The sequence below is a fragment of the Bombina bombina genome, chromosome 4 (assembly GCF_027579735.1).
Source record: "Bombina bombina isolate aBomBom1 chromosome 4, aBomBom1.pri, whole genome shotgun sequence".
Lineage (NCBI taxonomy): Eukaryota > Metazoa > Chordata > Amphibia > Anura > Bombinatoridae > Bombina > Bombina bombina.
In genome coordinates, this window is record NC_069502.1 from 1,161,252,999 (window position 1) to 1,161,267,559 (window position 14,561).

The window sequence follows — 14,561 nt, forward strand, 5'->3', positions numbered from 1 at the left end:
CACTACTGTTACAACAAATATGAGTGGTGCCACAAACTTGGCAAGTGGGCCTGGCACACACGCTGGCAGGCAGGCAGGCAACTTCAATTAGATTACACTAGCAGACTGATGTTTCACAGTCAAATAATTTTTTAAAAAAATATTTACACTACTGTTATAACAAATATGATTGGTGGCACTAGTTGGCAAGTGGGCCTGGCACACACGCTGGCAGGCAGGCAACTGCAATTAGATTACACTAGCTGTCTGATGTTTCACAGTCAAAAATTATTTTTTTAAAAATATTTACACTACTGTTACAACAAATATGAGTGGTGCCACTAACTTGGCAAGTGGGCCTGGCACACACGCTGGCAGGCAGGCAACTTCAATTAGATTACACTAGCAGACTGATGTTTCACAGTCAAATAATTTTTTTAAAAAAATATTTACATTACTGTTACAACAAATATGAGTGGTGGCACTAACTTGGCAAGTGGGCCTGGCACACACGCTGGCAGGCAGGCAACTTCAATTATATTACACTAGCAGACTGATGTTTCACAGTCAAAAAAGTTTTTTTAAAATATTTACACTACTGTTACAACAGATATGAGTGGTGGCACTAGTTGGCAAGTGGGCCTGGCACACACGCTGGCAGGCAGGCAACTGCAATTAGATTACACTAGCTGACTGATGTTTCACAGTCAAAAAGTTTTTTTTTTAAATATTTACACTACTGTTACAACAAATATGAGTATTGCCACTAACTTGGCAAGTGGGCCTGGCACACACGCTGGCAGGCAGGCAGGCAACTTCAATTAGATTACACTATCAGACTGATGTTTCACAGTCAAATCATTTTTTAAAAAAAATATTTACACTACTGTTACAACAAATATGAGTGGTGGCCCTAACTTGGCAAGTGGGCCTGGCACACACTCTGGCAGACAGGCAACTTCAATTAGATTGCATTAGCAGACTGATGTTTCACAGTCAAAAAAGTTTTTTAAAAAAAATATTTACACTACTGTTATAACAAATATGATTGGTGGCACTAGTTGGCAAGTGGGCCTGGCACACACGCTGGCAGGCAGGCAACTGCAATTAGATTACACTAGCTGACTGATGTTTCACAGTCAAAAAAGTTTTTTTTTTAAATATTTACAATACTGTTATAACAAATATGATTGGTGGCACTAGTTGGCAAGTGGGCCTGGCACACACGCTGGCAGGCAGGCAACTGCAATTAGATTGCACTAGCAGACTGATGTTTCACAGTCAAAATTTTTTTTTGAGATATTTACACTACTGTTACAACAAATATGAGTGGTGCCACTAACTTGGCAAGTGGGCCTGGCACACACGCTGGCAGGCAGGCAACTGCAATTAGATTGCACTAGCAGACTGAAGTTTCACAGTCAAAAAAGTTTTTTTTTAAATATTTACACTACTGTTACAACAAATATGAGTGGTGCCACTAACTTAGCAAGTGGGCCTGGCACACACGCTGGCAGGCAGGCAACTGCAATTAGATTACACTAGCAGACTGATGTTTCACAGTCAAAAAGGTTTTTTTATAAATATTTACACTACTGTTACAACAAATATGAGTGTTGCCACTAACTTGGCAAGTGGGCCTGGCACACATGCTGGCAGGCAGGCAACTTCAATTAGATTACACTAGCAGACTGATGTTTCACAGTCAATTTTTTTTTAATATTTACACTACTGTTATAACAAATATGATTGGTGGCACTAGTTGGCAAGAGAGCCTGGCACACACACTGGCAGGCAGGTAACTGCAATTAAATAACACTAGCAGACTGATGTAAAAGTTTTTTTTAAAAAATGTACACTAATGTTACAACAGATATGAGTGGTGGCACTGAGGATGGAAGTAGGCACAGTATATGCTGTGAGCCTGACACACAGGCTGGCACTAGTGGCAGGCTGGCCTGGCAACTAAAATTAAATAACACTAGCAGATAGATGTAAAAGTTTTTTTTAAAATTTTTTTACACTAATGTTACAACAGATATGAGTGGTGGCAATGAGGATGGAAGTAGGCACAGTATATGCTGTGAGCCTGACACACAGGCTGGCACTAGTGGCAGGCTGGCCTGGCAACTAAAATTAAATAACGCTAGAAGACTGATGTAAAAGTTTTTTTTTAAAAAAAAGTTACACTAATGTTACAACAGATATGAGTGGTGGCACTGAGGATGGAAGTAGGCACAGTATATGCTGTGAGGCTGACACACAGGCTAGCGGCACTAGTGGCAGGCTGGCCTGGCAACTAAAATTAAATAACACTAGTAGACTGATGTAAAAGTTTTTTTCAAAAAAATTTACACTAATGTTACAACAGATATGAGTGGTGGCACTGAGGATGGAAGTAGGCACAGTATATGCTGTGAGCCTGACACACAGGCTGGCACTAGTGGCAGGCTGGCCTGGCAACTAAAATATAATAACACTAGCAGACTGATGTAAAAGTTTTTTTAAAAAAATTGTTTACACTAATGTTACACCAGATATGAGTGGTGGCACAGAGCAATTAGGCACAGTATATGCTGTGAGCCTGATACACAGGCCTGCTGGCAACTGAAATTATAATACACTAGCAAACTGATGTAAAAGTTTTTTTTTTAAAATTTACACTAATGTTACACCAGATATGAGTGGTGGCAGTGAGCAAGTAGGCACACTATATGCTGTGAGCCTCACACACAGGCTGAGAGACAGGCAAATGCAATTAGATTACAAAAAAAAAAAAAAAAAAGAAAACGACTGAAGTTATAGCCCTAAAAAGGGCTTTTTGGGGTGCTGTCCTTACAGCAGAGATCAGATGAGTCCTTCAGGACTGTAGTGGACACTGAATACACTAGCCTAGCTATCAGTTTCCCTAAAAAATCAGCAGCAGCAGCACTATCACTCCTCTCACTAAGAATGCAGGATCAGCATGAATCTAAAATGGCTGCTGCCCAGGAGCTGGGAGGGTCTGGGAGGGAGTGTCTGCTGCTGATTGGCTGAAATGTGTCTGCAGACTGTGAGATACAGAGTCAAAGTTTACTCAATGATGACGAATAGGGGGCGGATCGAACATCGCATATGTTTACCCGCTGCGGCGAACGCGAACAAGCTAAGATCACCGGGAACTGTTCTCCAGCAAACTGTTCACTACATCACTAGTAATGACATGTTGTTTTCTTGCTAAGGTTTAACATTGTTGCTAAACTACTGCCAGATATGTAAAATAGCAGCAGAAACGTGCAGACTAGACTAAAATGCAGACTTGACTTATTTTTTAAACAAATATAAGAATATAAATCTTACATTTGGATAACATAAGTAATTATATTCTTTCTTAAAATGATATCTGATATATGAAAAAATATAGAAAAATAATGGCTTTTATATCCCATTAACAGCCTCTAAAGCTGTGATTTTTTTAATTGATGTTTTTTTTTTTTTTTAAATTGAACATGATGATTAAACCCAATGATGTTTATTCAATGTAAACATTATAATGTACCTTATAAAGATTGTTTATTCTAAATTTCAACATCACTAATCTAGGCCTGGAACTTCAGTTCATACATATTACATTCAATATCAAAGTAGTCACTATAATTTCAAAGAAAAAAAAATCAAATAAGATCAATACATTTGGTATTTTAAATTAACTTTATAGTTTACATAAAAAAAGGATATCTACAGTTTGTTATAAAACAATATACATTACAAAACAAATTTAAGTAAACTTAATTTTAAATATGTACTTTCATTTAGTACATATTCCAAACATGAAATAAATTATTATTATAAATGTGTATTGCAATCCATATTGTTTGATAACTCAACAATTAAAAATGTTTACAAATAAAAGATATTCAGCTAGATTACGAGTTTTGCGTTATGAGTGAAAAAGTATGCTTCATAACGATGCTTTTTCACTACCGCTGCTATTACAAGTCTTGTCAGAATAGATGCACCCCAAACCTTTTTGGCCGTCGCGCAACGTCAGTACCGCACTTTAAGAAAAGTCCTTTTTCAATGGGACTCCCATAGCGCCGGTATTATGAGTTTTGCGGTGAGGTCAAAAAGTGAGTGGTATAGCCTAAAATGACAAGATCCGTACCGCCATTTAAAGTCAGTAGTTATGAGATTTTATGCTACAAAGCTGTAACATAAAACTCATAACGAAACTGTCACAAAGTACACTAACACCCATAAACTACCTCTTAACCCCTAAACCGACACCCTCCTGAATTGCAAACACTATAATAAATGTATTAACCCCTAATCTGCTGCTCCCGATATCACTGCCACTTTAAAAAAATATCAACCCCTATTCCGCTGCTTCCCAACATCGTCGCCACTATAATATAATTATTAACCCCTAAACGAAATAGGGAATAGTGGCCAAGCGCTAGGACAATCCCTAAGCTGTACACAAACAGAGGGCCTAACCAACCCCCAAAGGGATTATATGGGAATAAAGATAGTGTGTACTGTGCCAATAAAGGCTAAGGGATAAATATAAACACTGAGGTGGTATAAAAAGGTTTTAATAAGGAAAGGGATGTTAAATCCCTAAAAACATGTGCAATAAGAGGCTAGACATAAAAACTAGATGATAAATCTATGCACTAAAAGACTAGCAGAAACAGCTAGCAAGGGGGACCAAAAAAGAATCAGAATTTTGTGGCTGACAATAGATTCAGATATCCCTAAGAGCTAGGTATAGCTTAGACAATAAAAGTGTGTAAATAAACCTTGACAGTAGGTTAGTGCACAGTTCAAACTAATATAAACAAAATATAAAAAATAACAGAGCAATAAATTATGAACATTTACAGTAAAGTGTACCCGTGCACTGCAGTGCAAAAAAGAAAAGGCACAAAACAGGTGAAAAAATGTGTAAAAAATGTGTAAAAAATGTGTAAAAAAAATGTGTAAAAATAGTGTGTATGATTGGGGTGAAAAATCACAATGAAGAAAACAAAATGTCACAAGGAAAAAGTACAATACAAAATCAATGAAAAAGTCAATGAAAAAATCACTCCATAATAATGCTGTTCAACAAATGTTAGTGAAAAACCAAAAAAAGGAATGTACGTGAAAAAACAAAAAAGAAATGTTAATCCAAAGGATAGTCACCAAAACAAATCCAAATCACACTGAAAACCTTGGGTCCTGGTAGGGGAAACTTCCAGGTGAATCCTGACGGCTGTCAGCTGCTCCTATGGTGTCCTAGTAGCGTACCTGCAAACAAAGTTCACAACATAGCGTACTAAATTTTAAAAACAATATGGGCTTTAAAATAATGCTTACCAATGGGTCTACGCGTTTTGGTCCTCAGTGGACCTTTATCAAGACTGATACATTGGTAAGCTGGATGGCCTTATAGAGCATTATCCATTTGAAAACCGGATGTGACTAAAAATTCAACTTCCGGTTTTAAACTGTTGTAAAATTATACATATATTTAAAATTGTTTTGTCTTAAATTTATCTGTATTATCACAATTTGATTCTTAGTTTAGGTTAATTGTGTATGATTAAAGATCGCTACTATGATGTCCAACTGTTTATCAGACTTGACTGACAGGAGAGAACCTTCACTTCTGGTTTTACGGAATGGTCCAAATGACGTTTAACGATCAATAGTCATGACATCAAGATCTATGTTTATCAGTGGTCTATATCTATGTCTTATAAATGGTCTATATAAATGATGACAATTATGACTTATGGCTCTATTAATATCATAATACCCAGAAGCTTTACGTCACATCCGGTTCACGGAACTCACAAACATAGGTATTTCAATGATAATGTCATCTATTCATGGAACTGACAAACATAGGTATTTAGATGATAATGTCATCTATGTGTGTGTCCAAACGCTCTCAGAGAGGACAATCTTTTATAGGGAGCAGTTTTGTGAGGATATCCATAATGTTTTGTTACGATAATCCGATGATTTTATTGGTCGTGACGTAACGACCCAATCTCGGCCTCCTTATTGGTCACCCCCTCTCCAGTTCCTGATGACTTTTTGTATACCCATAAATTTCATGTCTTGTATTCTGCCATTATGTTTTGTGGCAAAGTGCTTATATAGTATTGTGTCTTTGTTCTGTTTCTCGATCAACAGAGAGCATATACTGTTGATCGAGAAACAGAACAAAGACACAATACTATATAAGCACTTTGACACAAAACATAATGGCAGAATGCAAGACATGAAATTTATGGGTATACAAAAAGTCATCAGGAACTGGAGAGGGGGTGATTTCGAAAAGAGCCTTCTCAAAGCTGAATCTAAATGGATATTTCTATTAGACTGCTTACATCCGAAAGGTCTAAATAATAGAGAGGATCTCACCCACCTCTTCAATTTATGAATATACATCTGTTAATACCATCATGACATATAACAAAATTTCTCTCTAAAACTCTCCACCCACCGACTCACCTACAGCCCCCAGGTTATCAAACAAATGGTTTATGTAAGGCTTGACTCTAGATTCTATACAAGTCCTACACTAATCCCACCCATTTTCCCTCTATAGTTTTGATTCACATGTAGTGTAGAACACTCACTATACCATCCCCTCACCATGACTAGACAATCCGTATATCATAACGGATAGCACACCTCCAAAGACAATCTATACATCCAGTAGCGATGGGACCAAGGCCCGTAGTCAACTGTCTCTGTCTACTCCAGTAGTTCATCCATTTCTGCTTACCACCTCTCTTATATGGGGTTTTTCATGATTATTACCATTCCTCTACCTAACAAATGAGGTTCATATGATCATCATTTACATAGAGCGTGAATATTCACTAATATCTAATAGTGGATCCCACACAACTATAAGACTATGGGTCCAAGTGACCAGTGTATTATGTCTCTATGTTTGAAGATTCACTCTTTCAGTCTGTAACACAGACATCTATATACTTGCCTTGCTCAGCTATTACATAAGTTAATGTCTATCTACACAGACATCCATATACTTGCCTTGCTCATCTATTACATAAGTTAATGTCTATCTGCTCTGCCATTGCCTTTCTAGTTCCCCACCCATCTACTATTAGGGTAGTTGCTATGATGTTGGTGGAGACTCATCTCCTCTCTCTATATATCCATATAATCATATTCAGGTGCATACACCTCTCTGTTGGATGTAATAAAGACCTTTCTCTAGATTATCACCTCCCAAGCTCTATGTGTTCTGTACTAGCTCATGTGAGAGCCAACTCTCCTCTTGCTACGACATGCAATCGTTTACACACATCTGATATATGTAAAAATATGTCCAAATGCAATTGTTTACAAATATGCTCAAAATGCGACCCAAAGATCTGGGTCCACTGGAATCTTAACCCTTTAGTAGTTATAAAACTATTATACATTACTATTGATGCTAATTACGTCCTTTGTAAATGATCTGTAATAAGTTATGTGGAGAAAAAATCCTCCTCTTTCTTTAAGATATTCCACTGCTCACAAACAAATGAAGCGTGTATATATATGTCCAAATGTGACATATAGACTTGGGTTTTGTTTAGATTCAGATCCTCTAGTAGTCATTAGACTCTATTGACTGATTATATATTATGAATGCCACTGTATCTTCTACTCTCTCGTATTTATAATAATGTTAATCACAAATACAAATATGCATTTTATTCTCTCATGATTTCCTATTTTATGCTACTGGTCCGCATAGGGAACTTAAGACGCCCCTGTTTAAAGATCTAACACTTCTCAACTCCACTTACTAGTCCATAGTTACATATATATATACAATGAAGAAGGTGAAATAAGTATATCAAACAACTCCTTCTGGACAACGGAATACTGTGAATTTAAACTGTCTCTTTTTTTCCTCTAAATCACTGACGAAAGTGTTACATGTCATTTAAGTTTTATTTATCTTGTACTTTAACATAGGGCTACCAATTAGGATAGCCATCCCCCACACACATCCTCTTTCTAACCAATAAGGAGGCCGAGATTGGGTCGTTACGTCACGACCAATAAAATCGTCGGATTATCGTAACAAAACATTATGGATATCCTCACAAAACTGCTCTAGATAAATTTCCTTATAACAGATTGTCCTCTCTGAGATCGTTTGGACACACACATAGATGACATTATCATCTAAATACCTATGTTTGTCAGTTCCATAAATATATGACATTATCATTGAAATACCTATGTTTGTCAGTTCCGTGAACCGGATGTGATGTAACGCTTCTGGGTATTATGATATTAATAGAGCCATAAGTCATAATTGTCATAATTTATATAGACCATTGATAAGACATAGATATAGACCACTGATAAAACATAGATCTTGATGTTATGACTATTGATCATTAAATGTCATTTGGACTATTCCGTAAAACCGGAAGTGAAGGTTCTCTCCTGTCAGTCCAGTCTGATAAACAGTTAGACATCATAGTAGCGATCTTTAATCATACACAATTAACCTAAACTAAGAATCAAATTGTGATAATACATAAGATAAATTTAAGACAAAACAATTTTAAATATATGTATAATTTTACAACAGTTTGAAACCGGAAGTTGAATTTTTAGTCACATCCGGTTTTCAAATGGATAATGCTCTATAAGGCCATCCAGCTTACCAATGTATCAGTCTTGATAAAGGTCCACTGAGGACCAAAACGCGTAGACCCATTGGTAAGCATTATTTTAAAGCCCATATTGTTTTTAAAATTTGGTACGCTATGTTGTGAACTTTGTTTGCAGGTACGCTACTAGGACACCATAGGAGCAGCTGACAGCCGTCAGGATTCACCTGGAAGTTTCCCCTACCAGGACCCAAGGTTTTCAGTGTGATTTGGATTTGTTTTGGTGACTATCCTTTGGATTAACATTTCTTTTTTGTTTTTTCACGTACATTCCTTTTTTTGGTTTTTCACTAACATTTGTTGAACAGCATTATTATGGAGTGATTTTTTCATTGACTTTTTCATTGATTTTGTATTGTACTTTTTCCTTGTGACATTTTGTTTTCTTCATTGTGATTTTTCACCCTAATCATACACACTATTTTTACACATTTTTTTTACACATTTTTTACACATTTTTCACCTGTTTTGTGCCTTTTCTTTTTTGCACTGCAGTGCACGGGTACACTTTACTGTAAATGTTCATAATTTATTGCTTTGTTATTTTTTATATTTTTTGTATATTAGTTTGAACTGTGCACTAACCTACTGTCAAGGTTTATTTACACACTTTTATTGTCTAAGCTATACCTAGCTCTTAGGGATATCTGAATCTATTGTCAGCCACAAAATTCTGATTCTTTTTTGGTCCCCCTTGCTAGCTGTTTTTGCTAGTCTTTTAGTGCATAGATTTATCATCTAGTTTTTATATGTCTAGCCTCTTATTGCACATGTTTTTAGGGATTTAACATCCCTTTCCTTATTAAAACCTTTTTATACCACCTCAGTGTTTATATTTATCCCTTAGCCTTTATTGGCTAAATATGGGCATTATTTTAAAGCCCATATTGTTTTTAAAATTTGGTACGCTATGTTGTGAACTTTGTTTGCAGGTACGCTACTAGGACACCATAGGAGCAGCTGACAGCCGTCAGGATTCACCTGGAAGTTTCCCCTACCAGGACCCAAGGTTTTCAGTGTGATTTGGATTTGTTTTGGTGACTATCCTTTGGATTAACATTTCTTTTTTGTTTTTTCACGTACATTCCTTTTTTTGGTTTTTCACTAACATTTGTTGAACAGCATTATTATGGAGTGATTTTTTCATTGACTTTTTTATTGATTTTGTATTGTACTTTTTCCTTGTGACATTTTGTTTTCTTCATTGTGATTTTTCACCCTAATCATACACACTATTTTTACACATTTTTTTTACACATTTTTTACACATTTTTCACCTGTTTTGTGCCTTTTCTTTTTTGCACTGCAGTGCACGGGTACACTTTACTGTAAATGTTCATAATTTATTGCTTTGTTATTTTTTATATTTTTTGTATATTAGTTTGAACTGTGCACTAACCTACTGTCAAGGTTTATTTACACACTTTTATTGTCTAAGCTATACCTAGCTCTTAGGGATATCTGAATCTATTGTCAGCCACAAAATTCTGATTCTTTTTTGGTCCCCCTTGCTAGCTGTTTTTGCTAGTCTTTTAGTGCATAGATTTATCATCTAGTTTTTATATGTCTAGCCTCTTATTGCACATGTTTTTAGGGATTTAACATCCCTTTCCTTATTAAAACCTTTTTATACCACCTCAGTGTTTATATTTATCCCTTAGCCTTTATTGGCGCTGTACACACTATCTTTATTCCCATATTAACCCCTAAACCACCGCCCTCCCGCATCGCAAACACTATTTAAATATTATTAGCCCCTAATCTGCCGTCCGCCTACACTGCCGCTATAATAAACCTATTAACCACTAAACCGCAAGCCCCCCACAACTAAATATACTATAATAAACTATTAACCCCTAAACCTCTGGCCTCCCACATCACTACATAAATATATTAACCCCGAAACCTAACCCTAACGTAACCCTAACTCTAAGCATAATCCTAACCCTAACGTAACCCTAAGCCTAACACCCCCTAACTTAAATATAATTAAAATAAATCTAAATAAAACTTACAATTATTACCTAAATAATTCCTATTTAAAAATAAATACTTACTTATAAAATAAAACCTAAGCTATCTACAAAATAACGAATAGTTATAATATTGTAGCTATCTTAGGTTTTATTTTTATTTCACAAGTAAGTTTGTATTTATTTTAACTAGGTAGACTAGTTAGTAAATAGTTATTAACTATCTACTAGCTACCTAGTTAAATATATACTAATTTACCTGTAAAATAAAACAATAATCAAATACAATTATCTAAATTACAAAAAAATAAACACTAAAATACACAAAATAAAAAATGAAATTATCAAAAATAAAAACAAACTACTCCTAATCTAATAGCCCTATGAAAATAAAAAGCCCCCCCAAAATTAAAAAAACCTAGCCTACAATAAACTACCAATGGCCCTAAAAAGGGCCTTTTGTGGGGCATTGCCCCAAAGAAATCAGCTCTTTTACCTGTAAAAAAAAATACAAACACCCCCCAACAGTAAAACCCACCACCCACCCAACCAAACCCCCCCAAATAAAAATTTAAATAAACCTAAGTTAACCATTGCCCTGAAAAGGGCATTTGGATGGGCATTGCACTTAAAAGGGCATTTAGCTCTTTTACATTGCCCAAAAGCCCTAAGCTAAAAATAAAACCCACCCAATAAACCCTTAAAAACCTAACACTAACCCCCGATTATCCACTTACATTTTTCGAAGACTGGACATCCATCCTCATCCAAGCAGTAGAAGTCCTCATCGAAGCCGGCAGAAGTCTTCAGCCAAGCGGGCTCAAGTCCTCATCGAAGCCAGCAGAAGTCTTCATCCAGACGGCATCTTCTATCCTCATCCATTCGGTGAGGAGCGGGACCATCTTCAAGATATCTGGCGCAGAGCATCCTCTTCTTCCGATGGTCAACGTAGAATGAAGTTTCCCTTTAAGGTATTTCATCCAAGATAGCATCCCTTACATTCCGAATGGCTGATAGAATTCTATCAGCCAATAGGAATTAAAGAAAAAATTATTATAGAAAAAATCCTATTGGCTGATTGGATCAGCCAATAGGATGAAAGCTCAATCCTATTGGCTGATTGCAACAGCCAATAGGATTTTTTCCCCTTTAATTCCTATTGGCTGATAGAATTCTATCAGCCAATCGGAATGTGAGGGACGCCATCTTGGATGACGTACCTTAAAGGGAAACTTCATTCTACGTTGAACAATCGGAAGAAGAGGATACTCCACACAGGATGTCTTGAAGATGGACCCGCTCCACGCCGGATGGATGAAGATAGAAGATGCAGTCTGGATGAAGACTTCTGCCGGCTTCGATGAAGACTTCGGCCCGCTTGGATGAAGACAACTGCTGCCTGGATGAGGATGGATGTCCAGTCTTCGAAAACTGTAAGTGGATCGTCGGGGGTTAGTGTTAGGTTTATTTAAGGGTTTATTGGGTGGGTTTTATTTTTAGCTTAGGGTTTGAGCAGTAAAAGAGCTAAATGCCCTTTTAAGGGCAATGCCCATCCAAATGCCCTTTTCAGGGCAATGGTTAGCTTAGGTTTATTTAGATTAGTTTTTATTTGGGGGGTTTGGTTGTGTGGGCGGTGGGTTTTACTGTTGGGGGGTGTTTGTATTTTTTTTACAGGTAAAAGAGTTGATTTCTTTGGGGCAATGCCCCCGAAAAGGCCATTTTTTAAGGGCCATTGGTAGTTTAGTGTAGGCTAGTTTTTATTTTTTATTTTGGGGGGCTTTATTATTTTGATAGGGCTATTAGATTAGGAGTAATTCGTTTTTATTTTTGATAATTTGTTTTTTATTTTGTGTAATTTAGTGTTTATTTTGTTTGTAATTTAAATAATTGTATTTGATTAATTTAATTTAATTTATTTTATTGTAATGTTAGCTTTTAGTGTAAGGCAATAAGGTTAATAACTATTTACTAACTAGTCTACCTAGTTATAATAAATACCAACTTACCTGTGAAATAAAAATAAAACCTAAGCTAGCTATAATATAACTATTAGTTATTTTGTAGCTAGTTTAGGTTTTATTTTACAGGTAAGTTTGTATTTAGTTTTAAATAGGTATTATTTAGTTAATAATTGAAAGTTTTATTTAGATTGATTTTAATTATATTTAAGTTAGGGGGTGTTAGGATTAGGGTTAGGTTAGGGTTAGGGTTATGCTTAGGGTTAGGGTTACGTTAAGATTAGGGTTCGGTTTAGGGGTTAATATATTTATTTAGTGTTAGTGATGTTGGAGGCCAGAGGTTTAGGGGTTAATAACTTTAGTATAGTGGCGGCGACATTGGGGTAGGCAGATTAGGGGTTAAAAACTGTAATGTAGGTGGCTGCGATGTTAAGGGTGGCAGATTAGGGGTTAATAAGTGTATATAGGTTGCAGCGATATCGGGAGCAGCAGATTAGGGGTTTATAGTTTTATGTAGGTGGTCGGCGATGTTAGGGGCAGCAGATTAGAGGTGTTTAGACGTTGTTTTTTAATGTTAGGGTGTTAGGTTTAAATATAACTTTTTCTTTCCCTATAGACATCAATGAAGTTGTGTTACGGAGCTTTTGTTTCCTTGATCGCAGGTGTTAGGCTTTATTTTTGCCGGCTCTCCCCATTGATGTCTATGGGGAAATCATGCACGAGCATGTCAAAGCAGCGCTTGTATTTAGGTGAAGCATGGAGCTCAATGCCACCATATCGCCCATACAAGCCTGCTTTTTGTAAACTTGTAATAGCAGCGCTATAGGGAGGTTAAATACCGCCGCTTTTGTGGCGGTCGTTAATTTCCCTATAGCGCTCAAAACTCGTAATCTGGCTGATTGTTTTTTATAGTTATTCTAAGTCAAAGATCCTTTTTTTGTAATTTACTCAACCATTGTATTATTATAACAATGTTCGTCCATTTAAACTTTCAAAGGGTTAATCTAATTCTTCTAATACTAAACATTATTAAACCATAAATTAAAATAGTCAATAGTTTCATTGCTATCATCTCGAAACTATACATTTAAAAAATAAATAAATTAAGTTATAATAAATGAGCATTCACTTACTGACACCATTTTCTTTTTGTGCTATTTCATGTGAGGTGGATGGTTGTGGCTCATGTGAGTTTGTGGTCAAAAGGTTTATCCTCCTGTGCATCTACCTCCTCTTCCTCACGTCCCTCATTATGTTGCTCTAATGAGATAAATATATATGTATTAAAATTAAAAATTTCAAAAATATTAAAAAAAAAATAATAATAAAAAAAAAAATTAACTGACCTCTAAAATCCATAGTGTCCGAGGGAACATCAAGGCCAACCACAACAGCATCAACCATCCATGCATAAATCAGCTGTTCGAAGTCCGTTAATTCTTCCCTATATCCGGGGCCTCCATCGGTTCCTTTAGCAGATTTCTTTTCTCTGCATACCTTTTTCTTATTATTTTTTCTAATATCGGTCACCCTCTTCATATAGGCCCTTACATCCTTCAGAAAACTTCCTTCTGCAGAAAACGATCGACTTATTTGGGACCAAATAGCTCTCTTTCTCTGTGGGTTTACTGTTCTTGCTTGGTACCCAATAATTTAATCGTAATGTTCGATAACCAATTCAACCAAAATACAATTCTGCCAATGCGTAAACATTATACTTCTCCCGCTTTTGGTCTTTCCAATTTGGACAGATGCCATTGTAAAATTGAGCTATTAAAATGAGCAAAAAAAATACAATGTTTTGACACAAAATAAATTTTCCTTTATAATGTTTTCAAATCAATGTATCTATTTAGTTGTTGAAAAGGGGCATATACAGATTTATTTTGTTCTAGAAAGATCCATATGTCGCATTTTCTATAACATTGAATACAGTGTTTTCCATTTTATTTTGGTCATGTGATTTA